The sequence below is a fragment of the Rhipicephalus sanguineus genome, chromosome 10 (genome assembly GCF_013339695.2).
Source record: "Rhipicephalus sanguineus isolate Rsan-2018 chromosome 10, BIME_Rsan_1.4, whole genome shotgun sequence".
NCBI classification, from domain to species: domain Eukaryota; kingdom Metazoa; phylum Arthropoda; class Arachnida; order Ixodida; family Ixodidae; genus Rhipicephalus; species Rhipicephalus sanguineus.
The window spans coordinates 76211602-76234752 of NC_051185.1; positions in this window are offsets into that span (position 1 = coordinate 76211602).

Here is a 23151-nt window from a genome sequence, read left to right on the forward strand (position 1 = left end):
GTGGCGTGGCGTAGCCTGTGCGAAATGCAACGTAAGCTATTCAGATGTGGGCGACGTCCGAGCACGCCAGACGTCGCTCACATCTATCGCCTGTCTACTTCTCTATCACCTGTGTGTGTTACAGAAGTTTCTTTCGATAAGAAGAAATCGGGTTCTAGTAGTTACATATGTAAATCATCTCCCTTCTCTCTATTTCTCTTTCCTTCATCGATGACCGTCCTTCATATGTCAGCTGCTCAAGCTAGACATTTACAGTGACGCCGTCAGTAAGAATATGTCTTTTGATTCTCTCCTTTCGAATTTATTTCGTCCAAATAAACCACTTACTTTATTACTGCTTGGAGGCCTTAGCCCAAGTCTATCTAAACGACCCTGAATTCGAAGCACTGCATACCACTTTTCTTATCTGCCTTGAGCTTGTACCGCATCCGCGAGGCTTCCATCTCTCCACAGTGTGGCATGTCAGTATTGGTACATAGCCCATACTTAGCTTTGGCCCTACCGATTTTCCATATATCATTCTGCACACATGAGAAAAAACAACAGCAAAGTCATACAAAGTCTAGTTGCCGAGTCATCGCCTGTGCCTACAAGTTAAATGTATATAATTTAAAAGGCTCGCACTTCCGTGCCTTCCAGCACGAAAAACTTGCACACACAATTGATCAAGCACACCTTAGGCGTTGATAACACTTGCTTATCGATGTAGATAGCCATCTCCTTACGTGAAACGGCTGCAGATACCTGCTCAAATTGCTCGCTAATGTTATGCACTGGCCTGAAGCAGTGCCACTTGGTAAAACCGACGCTTTGAATTGCTTCATCTCTGTCTGGAGTTCCCTAGATACTGCGACAAAAGACTGCAAACATTTAGTCAGCACTATTTGCGCACTGTACTCATCACTCTCTATTACTTTTCATTTTACAGATTCATACTAGGAATTTAGGTAAAAACTTGAAAGCGACAATGAAGATTAGATACTTTCTTTACTGCCGTTCATCTGGCGTTTAGACGAGCTTGTCGATGCTTAGTAAAAATAAGCATATTTTCGGCTGTGTTCACAAAACCAAGATCGCCACAGTTTTCACCAAAGCTGAGTATCCGCAAATGTACAAAATACAAGTCCGTGATATGCCGTTGACGCTTAAAAGACTGCATAATACTCGAATTCCTACCTTTGCTTCCTTGGCACAACCTTCTACTTGGAGGACATGAAAATTTCTTTTCAATGGGAGAGGTTTCCAATTTAAATTCTTGACAATCTCATCCGGATCAGAAGTTATCTTAAGCGATCTGTCTAATGTAAAGGAGACATTCAGACTACGTGTATCATCAACTGCAACATAAAACAGAACATCCAATGGTGCACTGAAAGTTTAAAGTTAGTTTGATTTAGTATAAGCCTTACAGAGAACTACACTTTGGTGTTTTAATTCTTTTTCATCCGTGGTAAACGGTTCTTTAAAACGCGCGTGCGAGCAGATTTCTGTACGGTAGCGTATGCAAATTTCCGCATAGCTCGCAGACATGATGTAGCACAATCCCAATCATACAACTCTGTGATAATTTCCGGTCCACCTTTTAGTAAAAAGGCAATGTGTAAAGGTCGCCTGGCTAGTTTACCTGAACGTCCGTAGCATACAGTAAAGCCATGACCATTAGATGTTCATGCTCCCTGAAGTACAGTTCGTTACTTGACCAACCACTCGTTTTCCTCTCAGATTTAATTTTGCTAAATGACATATGTAGACCTACGTTTGAGACATTATGCTAGTCTCCGGAATAAAATGGAGATTCTGACCAAGTGGATGACGCTTTAAGACGATAGCGTTAAGGAGCTCGTGTGGCGGCAAAAAATAGGGCGTCGGCATAGGCGGCATTGTCCGTGAGCAAAAAATTCAGTTTGACGTGAGGAATAAAAGTCAAAAGAAATCTCGGATTTTGATTGGTTGGTAACAACTTCATTGATAGTCCTGCAAAGCTTTTGCCGACCGGGCCTTAGGTCTCCCACGTTGGGACGTCGAGGCCTTGCCTCATCGCCGCCTCGCGGGCCTGCTGGACAGCCCAAAGTTGGTAGCCGAGGCTGGGGCTGCGCAAGGCAGCGGCCCACTGCGGCAGAAGGGTTCCGGAGTTAGCACCTTCCGGGTTTATGTAATAGTCCCAGAGCATGTTAGCTAATGTGGTGACCTCAGTGTGGCCTTGCATATATTGGTCGGGTATTAGCCCCAAATTTTTCATGGCAGCTTCTTCAAGATTGGGTAAATTTGAGTCGGAATGGGAATCAAACACATAGCCTTTCGGTAGACGTAGACACACATGTGAGACCCACAATACACCGCGCCACAGCGGTATTGGAGGCTGTCCGTTGATTCGTCCGCGTGCCAAGCAAATACGTACCGCACATGCTTTCGTGTCATCAAACATGGTAGCGGCCATGATGATGCTGCGGAGGCGGAAAGCAGGCGCAAAGAGGTGTGCGCTGGACTGGTATGTAGTCACGGAAAACCACCAGCGATGAATCGGAGGCGCGTGATGAAACGTCGGGTTCTCTGTGAAACGCCGTACGCATCTTTTTCTTGGCACTCCATTCCGCTGTGGCAACGCCTTTATCGATGCTCCACTCCGCTGACGCAAACCTTGTCGTTCCGTTTGCGAGATGCACAGCCATATGCAGTGGAAACCACGACGTCGGGATGCTGTACTTGGTAACTGCAGGGTGCAGTTCCGAATGGAGTTGCGCAATGCATGTTTCCGAGACTGTCAGTAGAATTCAGGCCGGAAACGATGCTCGGCCAGCCATTGCAGCTTGCGCTGCTGGCCCACGTACGGCGCTAACCAGTGCGGGATTACGTATGGCTATGCAACGAAGGGCATTGCGTTTAGTGGAAGAAATGTATAAAGAGAAAATTCAACTTAAACCCAGGGTTCTGGCTGTTTTTGAAAGCTATAAAACAAAAATATACAGCTTCCGGTCTGACTAACTTTTAATGGCGATAGAAACGAAACAACAGTGTCACTTTTTAATATATTTTCTTGTCACTTCAACACATTTTCACAGTAAATTCGAAGCCTGGGTCAGTTGGTACATAACGCTAAAAGATTAAACTAGCCAGGAAGACGACGGACAAAGGTGAGACGTGGCACGCACAACTACTCGTCATCGCTGTGTCGTTGTCGTTGTGTGTGCCACTTCTATCCTTTATCCTTCGTCTTCTTGATTGGTTTATTCTTTCGGCACATTTTTCACACCTCTGTACTAACATTTAGCACCCTTTATGTATGTTCTGTGAGACAACGTTCAAGCCGAAAGACTCTTCTTTATTTGTCCTCCAGCCTGAGCTCCGCCACTCAAACCCAAGTGGTGATGATGAGTATTTACAGGTGAGAGGATGAAGCATGTGAATAATGCTCGCACTAATTTCCCCATGCGCTGAAGCGGCCAGCCTGGCCGCTACTTAGACTGGGGATAGACGTCGAACGAAAGGCGTCAGACGCGAAACGTGGACTATCTCTGAACCATGGCAGCGATGGTCGGAAGAAACCTCAACGGGAGTAACGTGATAGTTTACAGGGGATGTTTCTTCATTAACTATGTAGGGTTCAATGAATCGCGATTGAAGCTTTTCACACAATCCGGAGACACGAGTAGGCGTCCAAAGGAGCACATCGTCAGCAGGACGGAAAGACACGTCACGATGAGAGCTGTCATGCCACTGCTTGCGATCGTGTTGACTGGCTTCTGTACTGAGCCGAGCAAGTTGCCGAGTTTTGAAGTCTCGAAACGAACTGTTCCGGCACGGTTGTAGAATTGTCGGTTGGAGTGCGTAAGAATGAAGCGTCGATCGTGAATGTCGCCGAACGGCCGTAAACGAGGTTGATCGGTGAGTATCCAGTAGTGCGTTGGACGGCGGTATTATGAGCAAACGTGACAAATGGTAAGATTGTGTCCCAGTTGTCATGAGCGGGCCCGTATACATGGATATCATATCAATCAGTGTGTGGCGGAATCGCTCTGTTATGCCATTGGTTTGAGGGTGGTATGCTGATGTTGCCTCGTGAACTGTGCGGCAAGTTTTAAGCTTTTCTTCAATTACTGTGGACAGAAAAGTGCGCGTGTTTTTGTGTGTGCATGCATATTGTTGAACGGAAAAGAGGCGCCCGAGTGCGGAGTTAGTATATTTACAACAAATACAAATGGCACTCAAGCCGCAGTAAGAATCGTCGTCTTCCTCTAGCTCGAGCCAACGCCTGCACCGAGTGGCGCGAACAGTTTTTCTGGCTGAAGCCCGATCAAGTAAGACCTAATGGCGATGCCCCCTCTGAAAAATCATCCTCCCGATGCTGCAAAAAGAACGTGGAGGTAAAAATACCTGCAAAAGAAATTACCAAATTAAGTTCAAAAATGAAGTTCCACAGTTGGTCAGCGCGCATAGTGATGTTTAAAGGGGTACTGACACCTTTTTGAGAAAGCGAGTTTACTCTGCCGTACAAATATACTGTATGCAGAGATGGCTCTGAGCGGCTCTGAGCAAGTGTGAAGCTCAGGAAGTGCTGTTAAGATATCTTATTCTCAATTGAATTGAATTAAATTGTGTTTATCACAACAAGGTTGCGAGGATGACCAGGCAAAAAAGCTGCATTAAGCAGCTTCAGGGGAACCTGGCCACCTCATATACTGGGCAGCTTCACAGCGGTCAAACAAACACACGGTATACATAATGAATGAGCTAACTATAACAGAAAAACTGTAAACATCTACGGTTGGAATAAATAAACAAGGTTACTGTGAAAACATTTGAAAAAAAAAGGGGAAGAAAATAGGCTTTGACGTCAAAGTCAATTCTGCCATGGCGCACCTACCGACATCGACACTAGCTTGACGTCAGGCTACAGTACTAATTCTGGTGACTTCACGCAGCAGTCTGAATAGTTGTGATGACGTGAGGTACCAAAACTTTCAAAGATGGCCGCTTGGGCGTCACCAAAACATTCAAAATGGCCTATTGTGCGTCACCATGGTGCGGAGCGGCCGTGGAAACGTCACTATATATTGTGCGAGCACGTGACGAGAAGCTCACACCGTGTTGTGACGTCAGGGTACAGTAGCAACCGAAACTAGCTTTTAAAAACATATTCTAATTACTTCTTTTAGGGCGCACTCGCGCTTTGCACTACTTTTTATAGGCTATTGTGGGATTGGCTTTTCATTTGACACAAAAAAACGACAACTGAAAATTTTCGTGTTCGTATTCCTTTAAGGCGCACAACGTGAACGACTGTGGGTGGCGCGCGGTGACGCTGAGACTACGTCATACCAAGGAGCACGAGCCATAGCCTAGTTCAATATAACATCGGAGTATCTAATGAAGCCCGAAATTTCGTCGCAGAAGTCGTTCACTAATCCACTAAGTCGGCGTATCGGCGTCCAGACTCACTGACGGTCGCCGGGTTGGCATCGTATATGGCGTCGTCAAAGATTGTAGTGACAGCTCTCGGTCTTCTGCTGGGTCTTCGTACGCATGCGGGCAAGCAGTCTGGTTTCTTCGGCGTGCTGTACACATGTGGGGACGTCGAAGTTTTCTTCGTCTGTAACGTTCGGTAGCATGGCGTCAAGAGTTGTTGCCAGCTTCTATCCTTACACCAGGTTTAAAGGTGTTATATGAATTCTTTCTTGAACAGACGAAATCTAAGCAAAGGTTACATACGGGACGATAGTGTCTCACGTCTTGTGCTAAACCTCGACCTGCAAGGCTAATTAATATGTGGCTAACATGTCGACCAGGGTCGTCTTTAATCTTTCTATAAGACCATTCGTCTGTGGGTAGTTGGAGGCTGTTCACCGGTGAATAGTCTGGCTGTAATGCAGAATCACTTGAGTAAGTTTCGTTGTAATCGCCGTTATTCTGTCAATGATGAGGTCTTCTCGTGCACCATGTCGCAGCAGCATCTTCTCAACGAAGGACTTCGTCACTCCGGCCACACTTCCCTTGGGTAGGGATTTTGTTTCAGCATACCGGGTGAGGTAATCCGTAGCAAGGCGAAGCATCTGTAGCCGGATGTTGACGTTGAGAATGACCTCAGTAAATCCATCCTGATTTGCTGGAACGATCGGCACGGAGGTTCAACTGTTGTTGCCTTCCCGCTGGCCAAGCTGGTGTTGTCTTGTGTCTGGTAATCTCAATCTCGGCATGTCTTGGCGTAATGAGCGACCTCGACGGTCAGGCGTGGCAAGTAATACTTTTCTTGTATCCTCGCAAGCGTACGCGAAAGTCCGAGGTTTCCAGGTGTAGTACCATCATTCAGTACTCGCAGCTCCTCTGGTCGCAACGCCGAAGGCAACACTAGAAAGAAACCTTGCAGTATTCTGCAAGGTTCTTTTTTGCCAGAATTTTTTTTCGGGGGGGGGGGGGGTAACCATACTTTATGTATGTTCGTGCGTGTATATGTACGCAAGCAAAACTAAAAAATTTCGGGGGGGCTTGAACCCCCCCCCCCCCCCCCTTGGCTACGCCCTTGCCTCAAGGTCTCTTCGTTGTTGTGCCGCGGTGTCGTCGGCGCTTATCGCTCCCAAAAATGTGTTGGCGTTGAGGTTTGCGAGTCTGGACAGCTTCAGTCAGGAGCAGCTGCGCGACCCATCACTGAGACCAATTATTGATGCGACCAACAGATCTCGACACGCAACGTAATTCGTGATTCGTGACGGTGTTTTGTACCGCAAGAATTACTCAAGCAATGGTGCCCCACTGCTTCTCGTCGTCCCAGAACGCTTGCGCCTTGCGGTGTTCCGAGCAGTGCAAGACGACATTACGCCGGGGCACCTTGGATTTGCTCGGACGCTTCATCACATCCGACAGCGGTTCTACTGGCCTCGACTGTGGAAGACGACGAAGCACTACGTCGCCAGTTGTGATGCCCGTCCTGTCTGTCTCGTCTTGTGAATTGTCTGGTTTTTGCGCACAAAGTTTCCCATCAGCTGTGATGTATGCCAACGCCATAAGCAACCGACTGCTCTTCCTGCAGGCACACGGCAACAAGTTACACCACCGACTTCGCCTTTCGAAAAAGTCGGCATAAATTTGCTCAGCCCTTTCCACAAGTCTTCCACCGGACGCCGCTGGATTAGCATCTGCGTGGATTATCTAAGACGTTACACTGAGACGATGGCACTTGCTTCAGCCACTTCATCTGATGTGTCCTGGTTCCTACTGCATTCGATTATCCTCCGTCGCGGAGCTCGCCGTGTGGTAATAAGTGATCGTGGCCGGCAGTTCACCGCTGACGTTGTCGAAGAACTACTACGGCTCTGTGGGTGCCACTATCGGCATTCCACGCCTTACCACCCGCAAACCAACGGGCTAACTGAGCGCACCAATCGTACAATCATGCTTTCAATGTATGTCTCAGCGGACCATAAGAACTGGGATGTCGTACTACATTTCATAACGTATGCCTTTAACACCGCCAAACACGAAGTAACAGGTTATACACATTTCTTTCTGCTCTACGCTCGCCATCATCAAAGTTTCCTCGACACCGTGCTTCCCTTCTCGACTAACGAAAACGCAAGTGTCGCGCAGACCTTGTGTCGCGCTGAAGAAGCACATCGATTGGCCCGGCTCAGAACTTTCTCGTCCCATTCCCGTGCTAAGGCCCGTTACGACGCAAGACATTTGCCAGTCACCTTTGCAACAGGTGATCTCGTGTGGCTGTGGACCCCAGTAAGAAAGCAGGGACTTTCCCAAAAGCTTCTAAGTACACCGGTCCATTCATCGTCGTCAAAGGTTTCAGCGATGTCACCTACGTCATCGCAAAAGTGACAGCTGGCAACCGCCGTTCGCGCAAGACGCAACTTTTCCATGTTGCACGACTGAAGCCCTGCACTCAGCGAGCCGACTTGCTCGGTGAGCTTCGTCTGACCCCGAGGAAAATGTAACGCGGCGCTGGAAGAGCGCGAGAGAGAACGAAGAAGTAGAACGGGCGCGAGGGATTTGGTGATCGGGATCATCGGACCGTCCCTTGTCTTTTGCCTGTCGCTTCATTGACCTCATTGTAAATAAACCGATATCATCCGTAGCAATATGATGTGTGTCAGGGGAACTTACCCTTCGTTAGCCTCAGTAGTCGTCTTATTCACAATGCTTGCGGCTGCGGTGGAGACGAAGCCGGATGAAAATGACCTGATGGCAGTTCGCGAGTCTGAAAAGATGGTGACGTCCCTTCTTCGTTCTTGCAGAGCTATCGCGATTGCCAGTTCCTCGGCTTCGTAAGTGAAGCCGGTGACCACCGTGACCGGGTTAACTAGTGATCCCTTGGTATTGACGACTGTGACGACATACGCGTCCTTCTTCCAGTATTTGGATGCATCAATAGAGGGCGGGTTGAGCTGGCACGCTCGATCTTCCCCAGGATGGCCTCGGCTCTTGCTCTTCTTTGCCCTTCATTGTACACGGGATGGATGTTCCTGGGAACTGGGTCGACGCATATCGCCCCTCTTATCGCCGAGGAGAACTTGTCTTTCTCAGGGGGCATGAACAGGGGTTGCAGCCCTGCCTCCAGGAGGATCCTGGTGTCTGCTTTTGTAAGTGACAATCGGCAAATGTGAGCTGTTCGTTGAGCTTCAAAGAGCTCCGTTGCTGAGTTGTGCAATCCGAGCTGCAATAGCCGCTCCGTCTTGGTGCATTTTGGAAGATTAAGAACCCGTTTAACCCCTGTCCTGATAAGGGCATCAACTTTACTGAACTCCATGTTTTTCGATTTCAAGAAAGGAGCAGCGTATAATGTGGCTGATGAGGAACGCATGGAAGGATTTCATGATATTGTCCTTTTTAAGCCCTTTCCTCTTGTTGGGAACTCTGGAGATGACACTGGTGAAGCTGCGAGTACTCTTCTCGATACGTCTGAGTGTCGCAGTGTTGTTATTGCTGTACTTTCCATTTGATTGTTTTTCCGCTTTTGGACTGCAGGCAAATAGACACCCCGTCGATTTCCGGCCCCCGTCTCGAGAAACGCTTGTGGAATAGGAGTTCGGATTTGCTAGGTGACTGCTGTAGCCCCGTGCTTGCCAGAAAATCTTCCGTGACGTCGATTGCCCGTTGTAGGTACCCCTCCAGCTTGCCAAGAGGGCCCTCCGCTGACCATATGGCTGTGTCGTCCTCGTATATTACGCGGCCGATTTCCGGAACGTCGGCGAGCCGCTTGGATAGGTTGTGCATTGCAATGTTAAATAAACGTGGGGACGACACCGACCCTTGCGGTCTGCCAATGTTACCCAGTGTGTATTCTTTGCTCTTGATTTGGCCAATATGAACTGTAGCCGTTCTATCTTCCAGGAAAGACTTGACAAAGGTGTGAAACTTTTCGCCAAGACTCAACTTGAAAACTTCATTCAGAATATGCTCATGCCTGACTATGTCAAAGGTCTTTGTCAGGTTGAGCGCCAGTATTATTTTGATGTCCAGAGACGTGCAGTCAATTACGGCACTCTTAATGAGAAGCATAGCGTCTTGTGTGGAGAGAGATTTCTGGAAGCCCACCATGTTGTGGCAAAAGAGGGCTTCGTCCTCAATGTGCTCACTAATTCGGTTATGAATGGCATGTTCAGCTACTTTCCCGAGGCATGACGTGAGCGATATCGATCGCAAGTTCTCTGCTTGAAGGGGCTTTCCCGGCTTTGGTATGAATACGACCTTGGCTGTTCTCCACTCCTCAGGGACTTTGCCATCGGACCACACTTGGTTGATTTTTTGTGTAATGACTTCTATTGCTGCGTTGTCCAGATTTCTAAGGAGCTTGTTGGTAATTCCGTCTGGGCCGGGCGCCGATCGTCCGTTTAGGTCCCGCAAGGCATGAACAATCTCCGCAACCTCGAAAGGTCTATCCAAGGCTGACTGCAGGGATCCTTTGTATTCGGGCCTTAAATTGTCCCACGGAATGGACTTGCCCTCAAGCGGGATGTAAATATCCGCTAATTTGTCAGCGAAGGTCTGCGGATCGCCGCCGTCATTGGTGTTCATCTGCACAAGCCCTTAGATTTCCAACCGGGCGCTGCTTTTGGATGGTTTGTTGCTGTCAGTAAGCAGATGCTTGAGTAGACTCCACTAGCTACCTTTGCGCATTTTTCCATCTTCTTCGTAGCATACCCCATCCCATTGCTGCGCGGCGAGCTTCTTGGCATGCGTTTCGATCATCCTGTTGACTTCGGATATCTTGGTTCTGAGCCTCCTGTTCAGCTTTTGTTTCTTCCACCTGTCACGGACGCCAAACCGACGGACAAACCTCGGCCTTAAGGTTCTTCACCGCTAATAAAACGCGCGCGTTTTCGAACCAGCTTCTCAGCACTTTCCCACAGCAGCTGTCATGCAGGGAATTTATTTTTTGTTCCTTCACGTTCTGAAATTCCGCTTAACTTGAAGCACAGGTGATATTTGGGTGAGCTAATAGTGCTTGTTTTCTAGTTCGAAAAAAAATAGGCATGTTGTGAGCTTATGCTCCTACTTTCGGAAACCTCATTGGGTACCTAGCGCTCTTGTAGTGCGCAGTGCAAAATACGCGCTATGATTGGTTTCATTGCGTTTGTAAGCGTTCGGAAGTATTCCTACAGTTACACCGTATTTTTAACTAAGCTTGTTGCGATTTATTGCGATAGCAATTATACGAACACTCTCGGGTGATTTCGTCTGTCGCCGTCATGCCCCGGATGTGTATATGTATGTATATATATAAAAAAGGCACAAAGAAAAATAAGCGATGCTTTGGATCACTACATTTGACAAGACCTCAGACAAATGAAGAATGTTCATGTCAATAAAACAACGTAGCTGAGATGAACAACTGAAGATTAGAGATAAGATAATAAAAGTTACCTTCATTCTAAACCTATTGACTCTATAAAATAAATTTAAAAAAAAAGTCACTGTTTTACAGCAAGGGCGAAGCAATGAATGCGATAGCAACAAATTGTAATGTTATATGAAGTGAGGCTGGCAGCTAACTGTTTTGTATCCGATCTCGCGTAACTACAAAACGCTGGTGTAAGAGAATACAGCCGCTGCAGGGAGAGATGCTTTCCGCATAGTCACTTCGCGTTGAGAGCGCAGCACGTAGAGTATGCGAGCCGCCCGCTGTGATGGCTTTCGGGATAGCGCGCGCGCCAGATTCAAAGTTCCATGTTGCGCTGCTCGCGCGACACCCCCTCCCCCCTCCGAGCAAATGCACCCTCCGAGCGACGGAGGGTACATGCGTCTTTTCTTTTCATGCTCCTTAAAGGGACACTAAAGGCAAATATTAAGTCGACGTTGATTGTTGAAATAGCGGTCCAGAAACCTCGTAGTGCTACTTTTATGCCAAGGAAGTGCTTATTTTGAAATAAAATCACGTTTTAGTGGTCCGCATCGCGTTAGCGCACATCAAATCACCCGCCTGAAATCAGACTTTCATACGTCACTGCTGCCGTGCCCAACGTTGCCCGCCTTTACTGCGCGGCCGCCGACACTAGTAGCAGCAGAGCCAAAGTAGCGGGACCCACAGCAGCAACAACGACCATCGAAGCCATCGAAGCTGGCCGCGATCGCCGCAATGGATGTGAACGGAGAACTTGAAAACGAGACATTGGCTCGCGACGCTGGCCTCCTAATTCAGGGACTTGAGCCCCGATGAACGCGGTATGCTGCTGAGGGCTCGTAGTGCCGGCATCGTTGCATGCGGCATTTTGTCGAACTTTCTGTCAGAGCGACTTTCACGAGCGCGCAAAACACACTCGGCTGTACGCGATCCCGAAACTACCACTGAGACGCGACCGCGTGAGCGAAACGGGGCGCCGGGCGAACCGCAGTTCGGCAAAAACGGAACCTTTGAACCACGCGCCGTTCCCCATGGCAACGCCACAGAGGTTCTTTTTTCCATGAATAAAAGGGAAACGAACAAACAGCATTTTATTACGCCTTTTGATGTACGGAAGGTTCTTTTTTTATTGCTGCTAGTTTGATTACTAGTGATTTATTGTAGGCAGACTCTCATACGTCATCGGGATCACTTCGAAAATGTCCCACTCGTGGCGCTCATCATGTGATACATCTAGCTTAATTTCTCGGTAAGTAGGGCACCGCTGTTGATAATATTGCCGTTTTAGAAGTTGTCATACATTAGGCTTTCACTCTGACATAAATTGTTATTTGCCTTTGGTGTCCCTTTAAAGAAGGGCGTCGCATTTCCTGTCTGCGTCGACGGCAGGCCTCCCGAGCAGGGTGTTATCGCATGCACCCTCCGACCGACGCAAATGGGCCGGCTCGCTTGATCACTGCTTCGGCCGCGTTCGTCGCCCCCGCTTACTCGCTTTTACCCGTGGTAGAAAATACAATGTGCTGGGAGATCTTATCAATTTGAACTTCATAAGGGAGGGACATGACGGCGACGGGAACGGCAATGGCGACGGCGACGGCAAAACCCGTCGAGACTGTCCATATAATTGCTATCGCAATAAAAGAAATATCTAACAGCATCTGATTGAGTTTGAGAATTGGGTACCCCAGACACTGGGTCACCAAGCTGCGTTGGGTAGGCTGTTCTTGCGTTCGGAGGATCAGCAGAGCTTGAGAACTGGGTCAAACGCAAGCTGCGTTGGCGCAAACGCACGGGGCTCACCACGTGGTGAAATTAAAATCACACGAGACGGATGCAGGAAAATGCTGACGAAAATACGATGCAGGAAAATGCTGACGCGCCTAGTATAAAGTAAAACATGTATGGCTGAGCCGGCTGCAGACATTCGCCATGTATGTCCTGTAATGAAGGGGTGACTCGAACGTCATACATGTATCATGGTTTTTATACTCTTTGGTTTCTGTAATTGTTGTCCCTGTTTTCACAGTTGTCAGCGCGATGTTCGAAGCTGTGCGAGAGCTGCCAAGCCCGGCGTCAAGCCATGAAACTGGAACGGTACATGCGTTCAGTGGTGCAGGCGTTTCGGCCACCAGAGAGCCGTTTTGACCTCGTGCACTGATACTTGGCGGAGCGTCTTCCACCCGAAGGTTACGAGCCCTTCCTCATGCGTGTCGACCGTTACCCAAGGTGGCCTGAGGCGACCCCTCTACAAGTCACCACGACTGAAACAGTGGCGGAAGCACTCGTTGCTGGGGGGTACCGATGGGTACTACCGATGTTGGGTACTACAATGTTGCTCGACACGAGCCTTTATAACACCACGGCTTATCACCCAGAGAGAAACGGCATGGTCGAGCGTTTCCACCGACAAATGACTGCTTCGTTCGCCCCGCGCTGAATAGGCAGCATTAGGTGCAAAGCTGCCCTTAGTCATACTGGGGCTGTGAAGAACAATCAAGGACGACCTCGGAGTGTGCGCCTTGGGGATGCGCTTGGGTCATCATACCGTGTTGCAAGCGAGTGTTTGGGCACCCAGCAAGGCACTCCCCCCGGCGACCTCGCAGCAGTTAGAGAGGATACATTCCTGGCTCGTCCAGCTTCGAACCACACCACCACGTATAGCCCGCTGACAACCTCTATTTAGTTGCCTGACAAAGGACAAAGGCAAATGCGCCTTTCTGCGACGCTGCTCTATAACTTCACTAGTGACTCCTTCTTGCAAAGTCCTCTTTCTTGTGGTTTCGTATTCCGACAAAAAGAAACGTGAAGATTAACGTACTTGTAAAAGAGATTATGTTAAGAACATGTGCCTATATTGAGCATTAGCTCTGCCTTTCCTTCCCCCATTCACCCAAAAACCTGCGGCATTGTATGTCGGAAGGGGGGGAGGGGGAGGGGGGTAGATCTTGTAGCGATCATCCGTCGCTTCTTCCTCTCGTTGGAATTGGGGTCGTTATGCCTTGGTCTTTCTTCGTGCCGAGGCAGTCTACCCCACACTAAGATGCCTCCATAGGCGATTGCCAAACATGTTTTTCATCGTCTTTATTGTCATCATAACCCGCCTCACTAAGCCCACTGTAAGGGCAAAGACGCGGTCCCATGTTTACTACGGCTGCGTTATGCCTTGCAAACTTGTTAATGTCATCTGCCCACCTAATTTCCTCCTACCCTTCGCGCGCTTTCCTTCTTTTGGAATTCAGTCTGGTTCTGTTAATGACCAGCGGTTATATTTCCTTGTCGCTACAAGCTCTGCCCATGCCCATTTATTCTTCTTGATGTCTACTAAAATGTCTTTAACCCGCGTTTGTCCTCTGACCCATTCTGACCTATTCTTGTCCCTTGAAGTTACACCCATCATTTTTCTTTCTATGACTCGCTGTGTCGTTCTTAATTTAAGTGACACCTTTTTTCATAGGCCTCCATGTTTTTGCCCCTCATGTAAGTACCGTTAAGACACAGCTCTTATATACATTTCGCTTGAAGGATACTGGTAAACTGCCATTCATGGTCTGAGAATGCCTGCCAATGTGCGTTCCACCCTACTCTAATTCTTCTAGTTACTTCAGTCTCATGGTGCGGCTCTGTGGTCACTACCTGCCCTAAGTAGAGGTGTTCCTTTACCACTTCCAGTGCTTCGCTGCCTATCGCAAAGCGTTGTTATCTTGTTAGACCATGGAACATAAGTTTGGTTTTCTGCATAATACTTTTCAGACTACCGTTCTGCTCTCCCTGTTCGATACCGTAAATACTCTTTGGATTAAGTCCGCTGAGTTACTCAGTCAGACAATGTCATCAGTGAGAGAGAGAGAGAGAGAAAGCTCTTTTATGAAAAACAGAGAATTCTGACGGCGTATATAAAGGCGCCTACACGCTACTCTGTACAGGGGAGGTGATTGAGGACAGAGAGGCCCTAGGAGGAGGAAGGCAGGAAACTTTCTCTGCTCCATAGACCCTCACTTAAAAACAAGACTTCTGCATCACCTTCCTCGTCACCTTGAGGCACTCTATCATCGACTTCGCCTCAACGCAGCATTCACCAATAGCTACATGTGCCGCCTTGGTTTGACCACTGACCCATACTGTGATAACTTTGGTGCTCTAGAATCAATATAACATATTTTATACTGCCAGGCATACAGAGAAGAAAGAACTTGTCTCCAAAGTAGAATATGCTCAACTTCCCAAGCACCGCTAGATCTCGGGAAAATGCGTGGACCCACGTCTTCTCCTTCTCAGCAACGTCAGATTTTTAAATTTCTGTTCAGATTCCTCGAGGACATTAACCGAGTTGACAAACTTACATCAGCACCATTACGTTGTCCTATGCACATACCACGATCATAATGTCGTCAGTGAATCGCAGGTTATTAATGTACTCTCCATTAACTCTTATGCATAACTGTTCCCAATCCAGGGCTCTGAAAACTCAGTGTAAATAGGCGGTCAGTAGCATAAGCGAGATAGTATCTCTTTGCCTGAGACCCTCATTTATTGTAACTTTATTGGTTTCTTTATTGGGTATTGTGACAACTTTGGAGCCGCTGTAGATATCTTCGAGTATTTTACGCATGGTTCGTCTACACCTTAACTGCGTAAGGCCTGCATGACTGCTGAGATGTCCACAGCGTCGGATGCATTGTGGTAATATATGACGGCTATATATAGGAGTTGGCCATATTCTATGCATTTCTTTGTCACATGGTTGAAGTGTGAATATGGTCTATTATCAAGTAGCCTCCACGAAATCCTGCTTGGTCCTTTGATTTAGTGAATTTTCTGAGCTGGCCCTAATTTATGAACGATTACCATTGTAGATAAATTGTAGACAAGGAACATTAAGCTGATCAGCCTGTAATTCTCACTTCTTTCACTTTTCAACCTGTTTTTACTGTTGAACAAATGCCAGTCATTGCATTATTTGTTCGAGCTGTCGACACGTGTTGGTCAAGATGTTTTCGAGCTGTCAACACGTGTATTTGTCGATTCCGCCAAATCGAACCCCCCACCATGCCCTTGGGCTTGGTGATAAATAGATGAATATGTGACTAGGCGCGCATCAGTCACGGAACACTAAATATCCGGAAAGCCCATCTCGAATTAACTTTCCCGCGTGGTAGACATTGTTGACTGTTTGTGACATTGCACTGGAGTGTTTCGACCACTGATCGGTAGCTGTGCGCTCTTTACTATGAAATATATTTGGATATCTGTTCGTGTACGCCCCTTTGCCGAAAGCCTGACTGCTGTTCTCATCTGAGACATCCTAGGTGCGTACAGGCATAGGCATCCGAGGTGTGTAGCCGTCGCGTAGAACTTTGGTGATATCGGCATATTTGCAGTACGCAGGACTCTCATGCAGCAAAAGGATTCGTAGTGTCGCGTAGGCTTTACCACTTTGGACTGTTAAGAACACTTGCGCCTTCTTAGGCTAACCGGTGTTAGTCCTTGCGAATACCTAGAATGGTTTGACGTGCACTACAGATACCGCCACTGTCCAGGCAAAACTCGTCATCATTTTGAACTGGCCTTTTAAAACCGCGGCGGTGTATTGATGCTGCCGTGCCTTCTGCTGATTCAATTTGTCATGATGGTTCAGCCTAATTTCACCATAGTGAATATTGTCAGCATTCGTCTGTAGATCCCATCCTCATAGCCAAAACTATTGTACGTATATGGAAAATGCAGGCTGAGTTGATGGCGCCATTTGGCAGCGCAGAAATTGACCAGGCAATAGCCCGGCCGTGGTACAGTGCTGACGGATTACAACGCGATAATTTAGGGCTAAGTAACGTACGTACTTTCCCTTCCAACTTCTACAGTTCGGGACATGTCGACATATTTGTAGAGGGCAGTTTTCGGCATATTTGCGTAATTTTTACTCGAAGACTTACATCACAGCCAACATTACCTTTAGCGGCCAGATTTGCAGCGACACGAGGCCGTTATCACGAGTAATCGCTGATAGAAGTAATCATACTAGAATATCACAGTTTCGCCGCAAGGGCGAAGCAATGAATGCGATAGCAACAAACTGTAATCTTATTCGAAGTAAGGCTAGCAGCTAACTGTGATGCTATCTCGCGCAACTCTACAAAACGCTGGTGTAAGAGAATGCGGCCCGCTCCAGGGAGAAAAGTGGTTTTCGTGCAGTCTGTCGTCGCAGCGCCAAGCGGTGAGAGCACACCACGTAGAAGGGTATACGAGCAGTTTGCTTATGTACGCCGAGACAGCGCGCCGCCAGCGCTCGTGACCGCGCCCTTGGGATCAAAGTTCCCAGTTGCCGCTCGAGCGACGCAGCCGCCACCGCTCCCCCGGCGTCCCTTCATGCTCCGTCAGGCAGGGCATTTCCTCTCTGCTTGAGGAGCAATCGACGGCAGGCCTCGCACGCGGGACGATGTTATCGCATGCGACCTCCGCACGGCGGAGGCAGCCGGCTCGTTTCATCTCTGCTTCAGCCGCGTTCGTCGCCAGTGCTCGCGCGCTTGAAATCGCGGTAAGAGAATACGATGCACGCGACGACGTCATCGATTTCGACTTTATACGGGACATGACGGCGACGGCAAAAACCCGCCGGGAGTGTTCATTAATTGCTCTCGCAATAAAAAAGAAACGATGTCGCGTTTCAGTCCATCAGTACTGTGCAGGATTACTATAGCAGTAGCCAAGTGTATTGTTCTTACCATTTTTATAATGCATATAACCATCAAGCACTTCCTCTAGTGCTTCAACTTCTTTCTAAGGTTTCTTAGTATCAGCTCTTTCTTTATGCAAATTAGCCATTCCTTTTTCGGCCCAATTTCACGGCTGGGCCAGAGGTGTCAGTTGTCCTCAACGATGCCGTTGAAGACGGCAGATGTTCCGGCACCGATGGAAATTGTGAGGATGTGACGAGGCGTAAAAGCGGCTCAGCCCTCAGTTATGCGCAAAGCACGGTTACAGAGCGTCGTTTCTGATGGTAATGCATCATCTATGGACACTGGTATTGATTCGGATCTCAGACCAAACTGCGCCGTGGTCACTCATAAAGTGCATAGCAAGAATTACACGCCTTCAGCAATCATGTAATGTAACGAATGTCGCAGGCAAATTCCGTTTATTAAAATAGCTCTGCCCGTGTAGATTCCTGTCGGCGTTATTAAGTATCCACCTGGTTCCGGATTGCATTTTGCGCGAAAAACACGAACACGAAGGGAAGAACCACGAGACTAGCGCAGTTCTTCCCTTCGTGTTCGTGTTTTTCTCGCTAAATGCAATCCGGAATGCAATACGAACTCGTCCAACGCTCAGTTCTTCTATCCTCCTGGTACCCGGATTTCAGTGCCTTTCCACGCGGAAGTAAGCCTCTTCGTTTTTTGACGGAATACGTGACTCATGCGTCCACTAAAGCGGTGAATGTGTGGGCGTCAACAGGCATCTCGAGTTCTGTAGTTCTCCGTCTTGAGGTTCGCGGCGCTGAATCACGCCTACCGTGTTTGTCCTGCTGCTGTCACTTTCGATGTCAGCTTTCTGAGCGACGAAATTTTGCCTTCGAGGCACCGCCCCGCTAACAGCGTATTCTTCGTGCGTATTCGAGACGAATGTTCAAGCGCCGTTGGGCGACGGAGGGTCTTCAATATTGTGACGACCTGAACACGCACCTCAATCGGTCGCTGCATTTAGCTTTGCGAGTGGGAGAGAGAGAAAGCTCTTTAATGAAAAACAGAGAATTCTGCCAGCATATATAAAGGCGCCTACATGCTACTCTATATAGGGGAGGGGACCGAGGACAGAAAGGCCCTAGGAGGAGGAGGGCAGGGAAAGAGAAGGGCAAAAAAAAAAGACATATGATCCTGGTATGTACATGTCACAACGTAATGGTACTGATGTAAGTTACGTTACAGTTTATGAATTCGGTTTTAAATTTTAGAATCTGACGTTGCTGAGAACTAGAGGACGTAGGTCCAAGTATTTTTCCGAGATCTAGCGGTGACTGGGAAGTTGAGCACATTCTACTTTGGAGACAAGCTCTTTCTCCACTATATGCCTGGCAATCTAACAAAATACGTTCTATTGATTCTAAAGCACCACAGTTGTCATAGTATGGGTGAGTGGTCAAACCTAGCGGCACATGTAGCTATTGATGAATGCTGCGTTGAGGCGAAGTCGATGATAAAGTGTATCAAGGTGACGAGGAAGGTGATGCGGAAGTCCTGTTTTTAAGTCAGGGTCTATGGGACGGAGAAAGAGGTCTTGAGGCGAAAGATTCCATAATTGATGCCTCTCTCGGTTGGTGCTCTTCTTTGCCATTGCTGATGCATGTGATTTAGTGAAGTATTCATAGTGCAATAGCGCAACAAACACAAGGACACAGGCAAGAGAGACGATACAGGCGCTAGCTTTCAACTGACGTTTGTTTTTTTCCGGAAACACACATATATACATACAAACAAACAATTGTTAATGCGCAATGATTCCGTCCGGCAGCAGAAACAAAAATTCTCACTTTCCCAGTCACAGCACCGAGACCAGCAAATCTATTACTTTATTCGACAGGGATAATAAAGATGGATGGCTTATGCACTTATCTTTGAACCGTGCGATGAAAAACGCTTCGGCTACCTCTCTAGCTGTTTGATCACCGTTCTGAAATATGGTTGTGTCATCAAAACACGGGGTACATTTGCACTCTGCGCAGTGAAGGGACAGGTGGCTACTTGGCCTGCATTTCAAGGAAGAACTGGTGTTCACGAAGTCGAACGTTTACGCAACGTCCAGATTGTCCGACATACTTGCGACCACATGACATTGGTAATTGGTAAACACCTTTCTTATTGCATTCTACAAACTTCATGGTATGGCGCACGTGACATTTCCTAGCCAAGTTAGCACTTCCTTTGTTGTACATACGCTCCATCGCGGGGCACACACGGCAAAGTTTGCTTTTAGCGGAACATATTACTTTCACATTGTATTTCCTGCCAATCTTTTTTAAGCGATGTGAGAAGGTATGGACACATGGAATGACAGCCACTTTCATATTTCCTGGTTCACATGCTTTTTTTTCGATTCATTTGGCGATTTAAAATACTTCACTGGTTTCTCGCAGAGTGCAAATGTACCCCGTGTTTTGATGACACAACCATGTTATTTCAGAACGGTGATCAAACAGCTAGAGAGGTAGCCGAAGCGTTTTTCATCGCACGGTTCAAAGATAAGTGCATAAGCCACCCATCTTTATTATCCCTGTCGGATGAAGAAATAGATTTGCTGGTCTCAGGGCTGTGACTGGGAAAGTGAGAATTGTCGTTTCTGCTGTCGGACGGAGTCACTGCGCATGACCAATTGTTTGTTTGTATGTATATATGTGTGTTTAAGAAAAAATAAACGTCAGTTGAAAGTTAGCGCCTGTATCGTCTCTCTTGCCTGTGTCCCTGTGTTTGTTGCGCTATTGCACTATGAATTCGTACCAACTAGCTCGGCTTTGCGTACTAGTAAAGAATGTTCGCCGAATTTTCCTTAATCATATACCTCTACGTGCAGCTAGATCCGCTTTTTCAGTTTCGCATATGCCGCGGTCCCCGGAAATTCACTGAAACAGACACAGTGGTCATGTGGTTGATGTAACCAATGTTATGGAAACCGGATGTTGTTGACGAGTGGCGTTGATGTTTCTCATGCTCTGTAGGGCTCCTTTCGAATCCGTTAAAACGGCCCATCGTCCAGGAGGTTGCCACTGGATGTAAAGAATGGCTTCCTTTACACAGTTCAGCTGACGTGCTTGTTGTGAGTCGTTCAAGACGGTCAGTTTAAGATTTGTATAAACCACATGACCCGTCGGTAAAGACGTGAGCCGAACTGGAGTATTTCTTGGCGATGTATTCTAGGGTGATTTGCAAAATCTCAGCTTGTGGCATACTATTTTTCGTGTTGACACCGAGGATGTGTGAACAAACTTGCATAGGTAGATGACAGTGTCCAAGGTAGAAAATTCAAGGGTATGAGCTGACGCATCATTGCAGGAATATGGGCAGCTATTTCTCGGACTGCTTGTCCAAAGCTTGAGTTAGCGCAGCTTTTAGCAATGCGGCCAAGGAAGTGTTTTCCATCTTGGGTGATGTGCCGGAGATGAATGCGCAAGACTTCCTGCCTGCCGAGGACGTCGAGAGGTTAGCATCTTGCTTCCGAGTGCGTTTGACATACCGGCCATTGGATGCGCCGGTGTACTGCCACCGCTGCGGTGCGATGCATATCAGTCTGGCTACAGCAAGCGGGAACGTTCATATTGCCGCCGTGTTCCGGTGAGATAATCGGCGATGTCTCGTTGTCATTCATCTCGCTGTGCACGCGCCGCATCGACAGCTATGCCACGCAGTCCCATTTCGTGCTGGGCGGGGGTCCGGAGCGCGCCACAGGTCACTCGTCCTCGACGCGTTTCACGGCTTGACGGGTGAGGACTAGTGGAAGCAGTGGTGGCTGGCAACAAATCGATGGTCCCACGTCGTCCTGGCGACGGTGCGGTCCGGACCCATAGCAGTGAGGCTGGTGCAGTGTAGCTGGCAAATTACTGAAGGGGCGGTGGTAGTTCGGAGTCTCCTAAAAAATTCTAGCCCATTCGACGCCGTGAAAGCCATTGGACAGGGAAGCTGCTGCCCCGATCATTCGGGCCCTTCAAGTCTCTTCTTTTCTTTTGCCCAGTTACTTCTAAGTCAAATTCTTCATTGTTTCCATATTTTAGCCAATTCAGGTATTTACTTCCAGTCAACGGTTCAGGTTGGCGATGGTACCCTAGATTCTACTCTTTCAGCTAAGTTTTTTTCCTGTCACTCCCAGTCTACCTTCTGCCATTTCGGGGGCAACAACTCCCCTCTCCATCCACTGTTTCATTCACCCGCCTTACCTAAGCTTCAACGCGAGACCATCCTTTCAGTCTACTCTATGAAACATCCGCCTTACGCAAGCTTCATTACGTGACCCCTTTTCAGTCCAGGCACTGAATCACCCGCCTCACGCAAACTTCATCATGTGGTCACCTTTTCCTCTACTCTTCTCGTCAGGCCACATCCTCTTCACCCTGGTCACGTGACCTTTTTTATGCGTGACCATGCCAACAATGCCGACGGCACAGGGTCCGCATAAACAGATTCTCTGTAAAACTACTGCATTTCATGGTGGACAATGTCAGGAATCAGTCTCGTACCCTCGTCTGTACATTTCAATCGTTGTAGTTAACCTCCTGTCTTCTACCAATAAAAACTGATTGATTGGGGTCATTTATACGATATGATATCATGCGACTTGATGTTCTCACGAATGGGAAGGTAGACGCAGTTCTTTGCGTGCAGCGGCGCTTGTGGTTCCGCGCTCGTGCTTAAAGCTGAAACACAGAATTTCTGCGTACACTTGCTTCGAATTGCGATTGTGCTGTGCAGCAACTATTTGCAGTGTCTTCTCGATCTTTGCTGCTCTTGGCCGAATTCCGCTACGGCCTTGGCCGAAAAGTCGAGTATTCTGTCGGTTTCAAGCGAGACCTCTGACTTCGAAGAACATAACGCGTGGACTTATATCGTAGTATCTTAATGTATGCTGAGCAAGTACTGATTGCCAGCTATAAAGTTGCCATCGCTCTGCCAGTCGAAATGTAGGTGAAGTATGGGTGGCCATAATCCAACTACCTTCGAACCAACGTCATAGCCTTAATCGCACTGTCAAGATGAACTTCGTGTTTTAATAAGATTGAGCCAGACTTACTCAAGGCTGTGCTGTTCAAAGATTAATGTCGTAACATGTTGATTCTCGTGCTTGTGCGGGCAAGTGATCATGTATGCCTTGTCCGTAATGTCGTGACCAGCCTACAATATAAAGTATTATCGAAGTAGTCCAGCGCAATTGAACTTCAAAAGTGAATTTGAATCGAACAACATATAAGCGGCAACCAAAGACCAGGAAAAGTAGTTGCTGTTGTAGATGATATGCACGTATAAATGAGTACATGATGAGGATCTGAAGAATACGTTTGCTGAAAGACAATAGCAAACAGCACCTGCTTTCCACTGTGTGCCTCTTGTACGTGGCTTTATTTGCGGTTTTCATGTTTGTTTTGAAGGCAAGTGAAATTTCAATTGTGAAACGTAACGCGAACCACTAGCGCAATTGCATTGTTACAATATTCTAACAATTACTTAAAATGTCGCAACGCAGGACCATAACAAATGGTGCTCAACCTTTTGCCAATACTGCATGTTTCTTGTCTCACGCGGACTGTAATGCGGGCTTAAGTGATGAAAATAGGACGA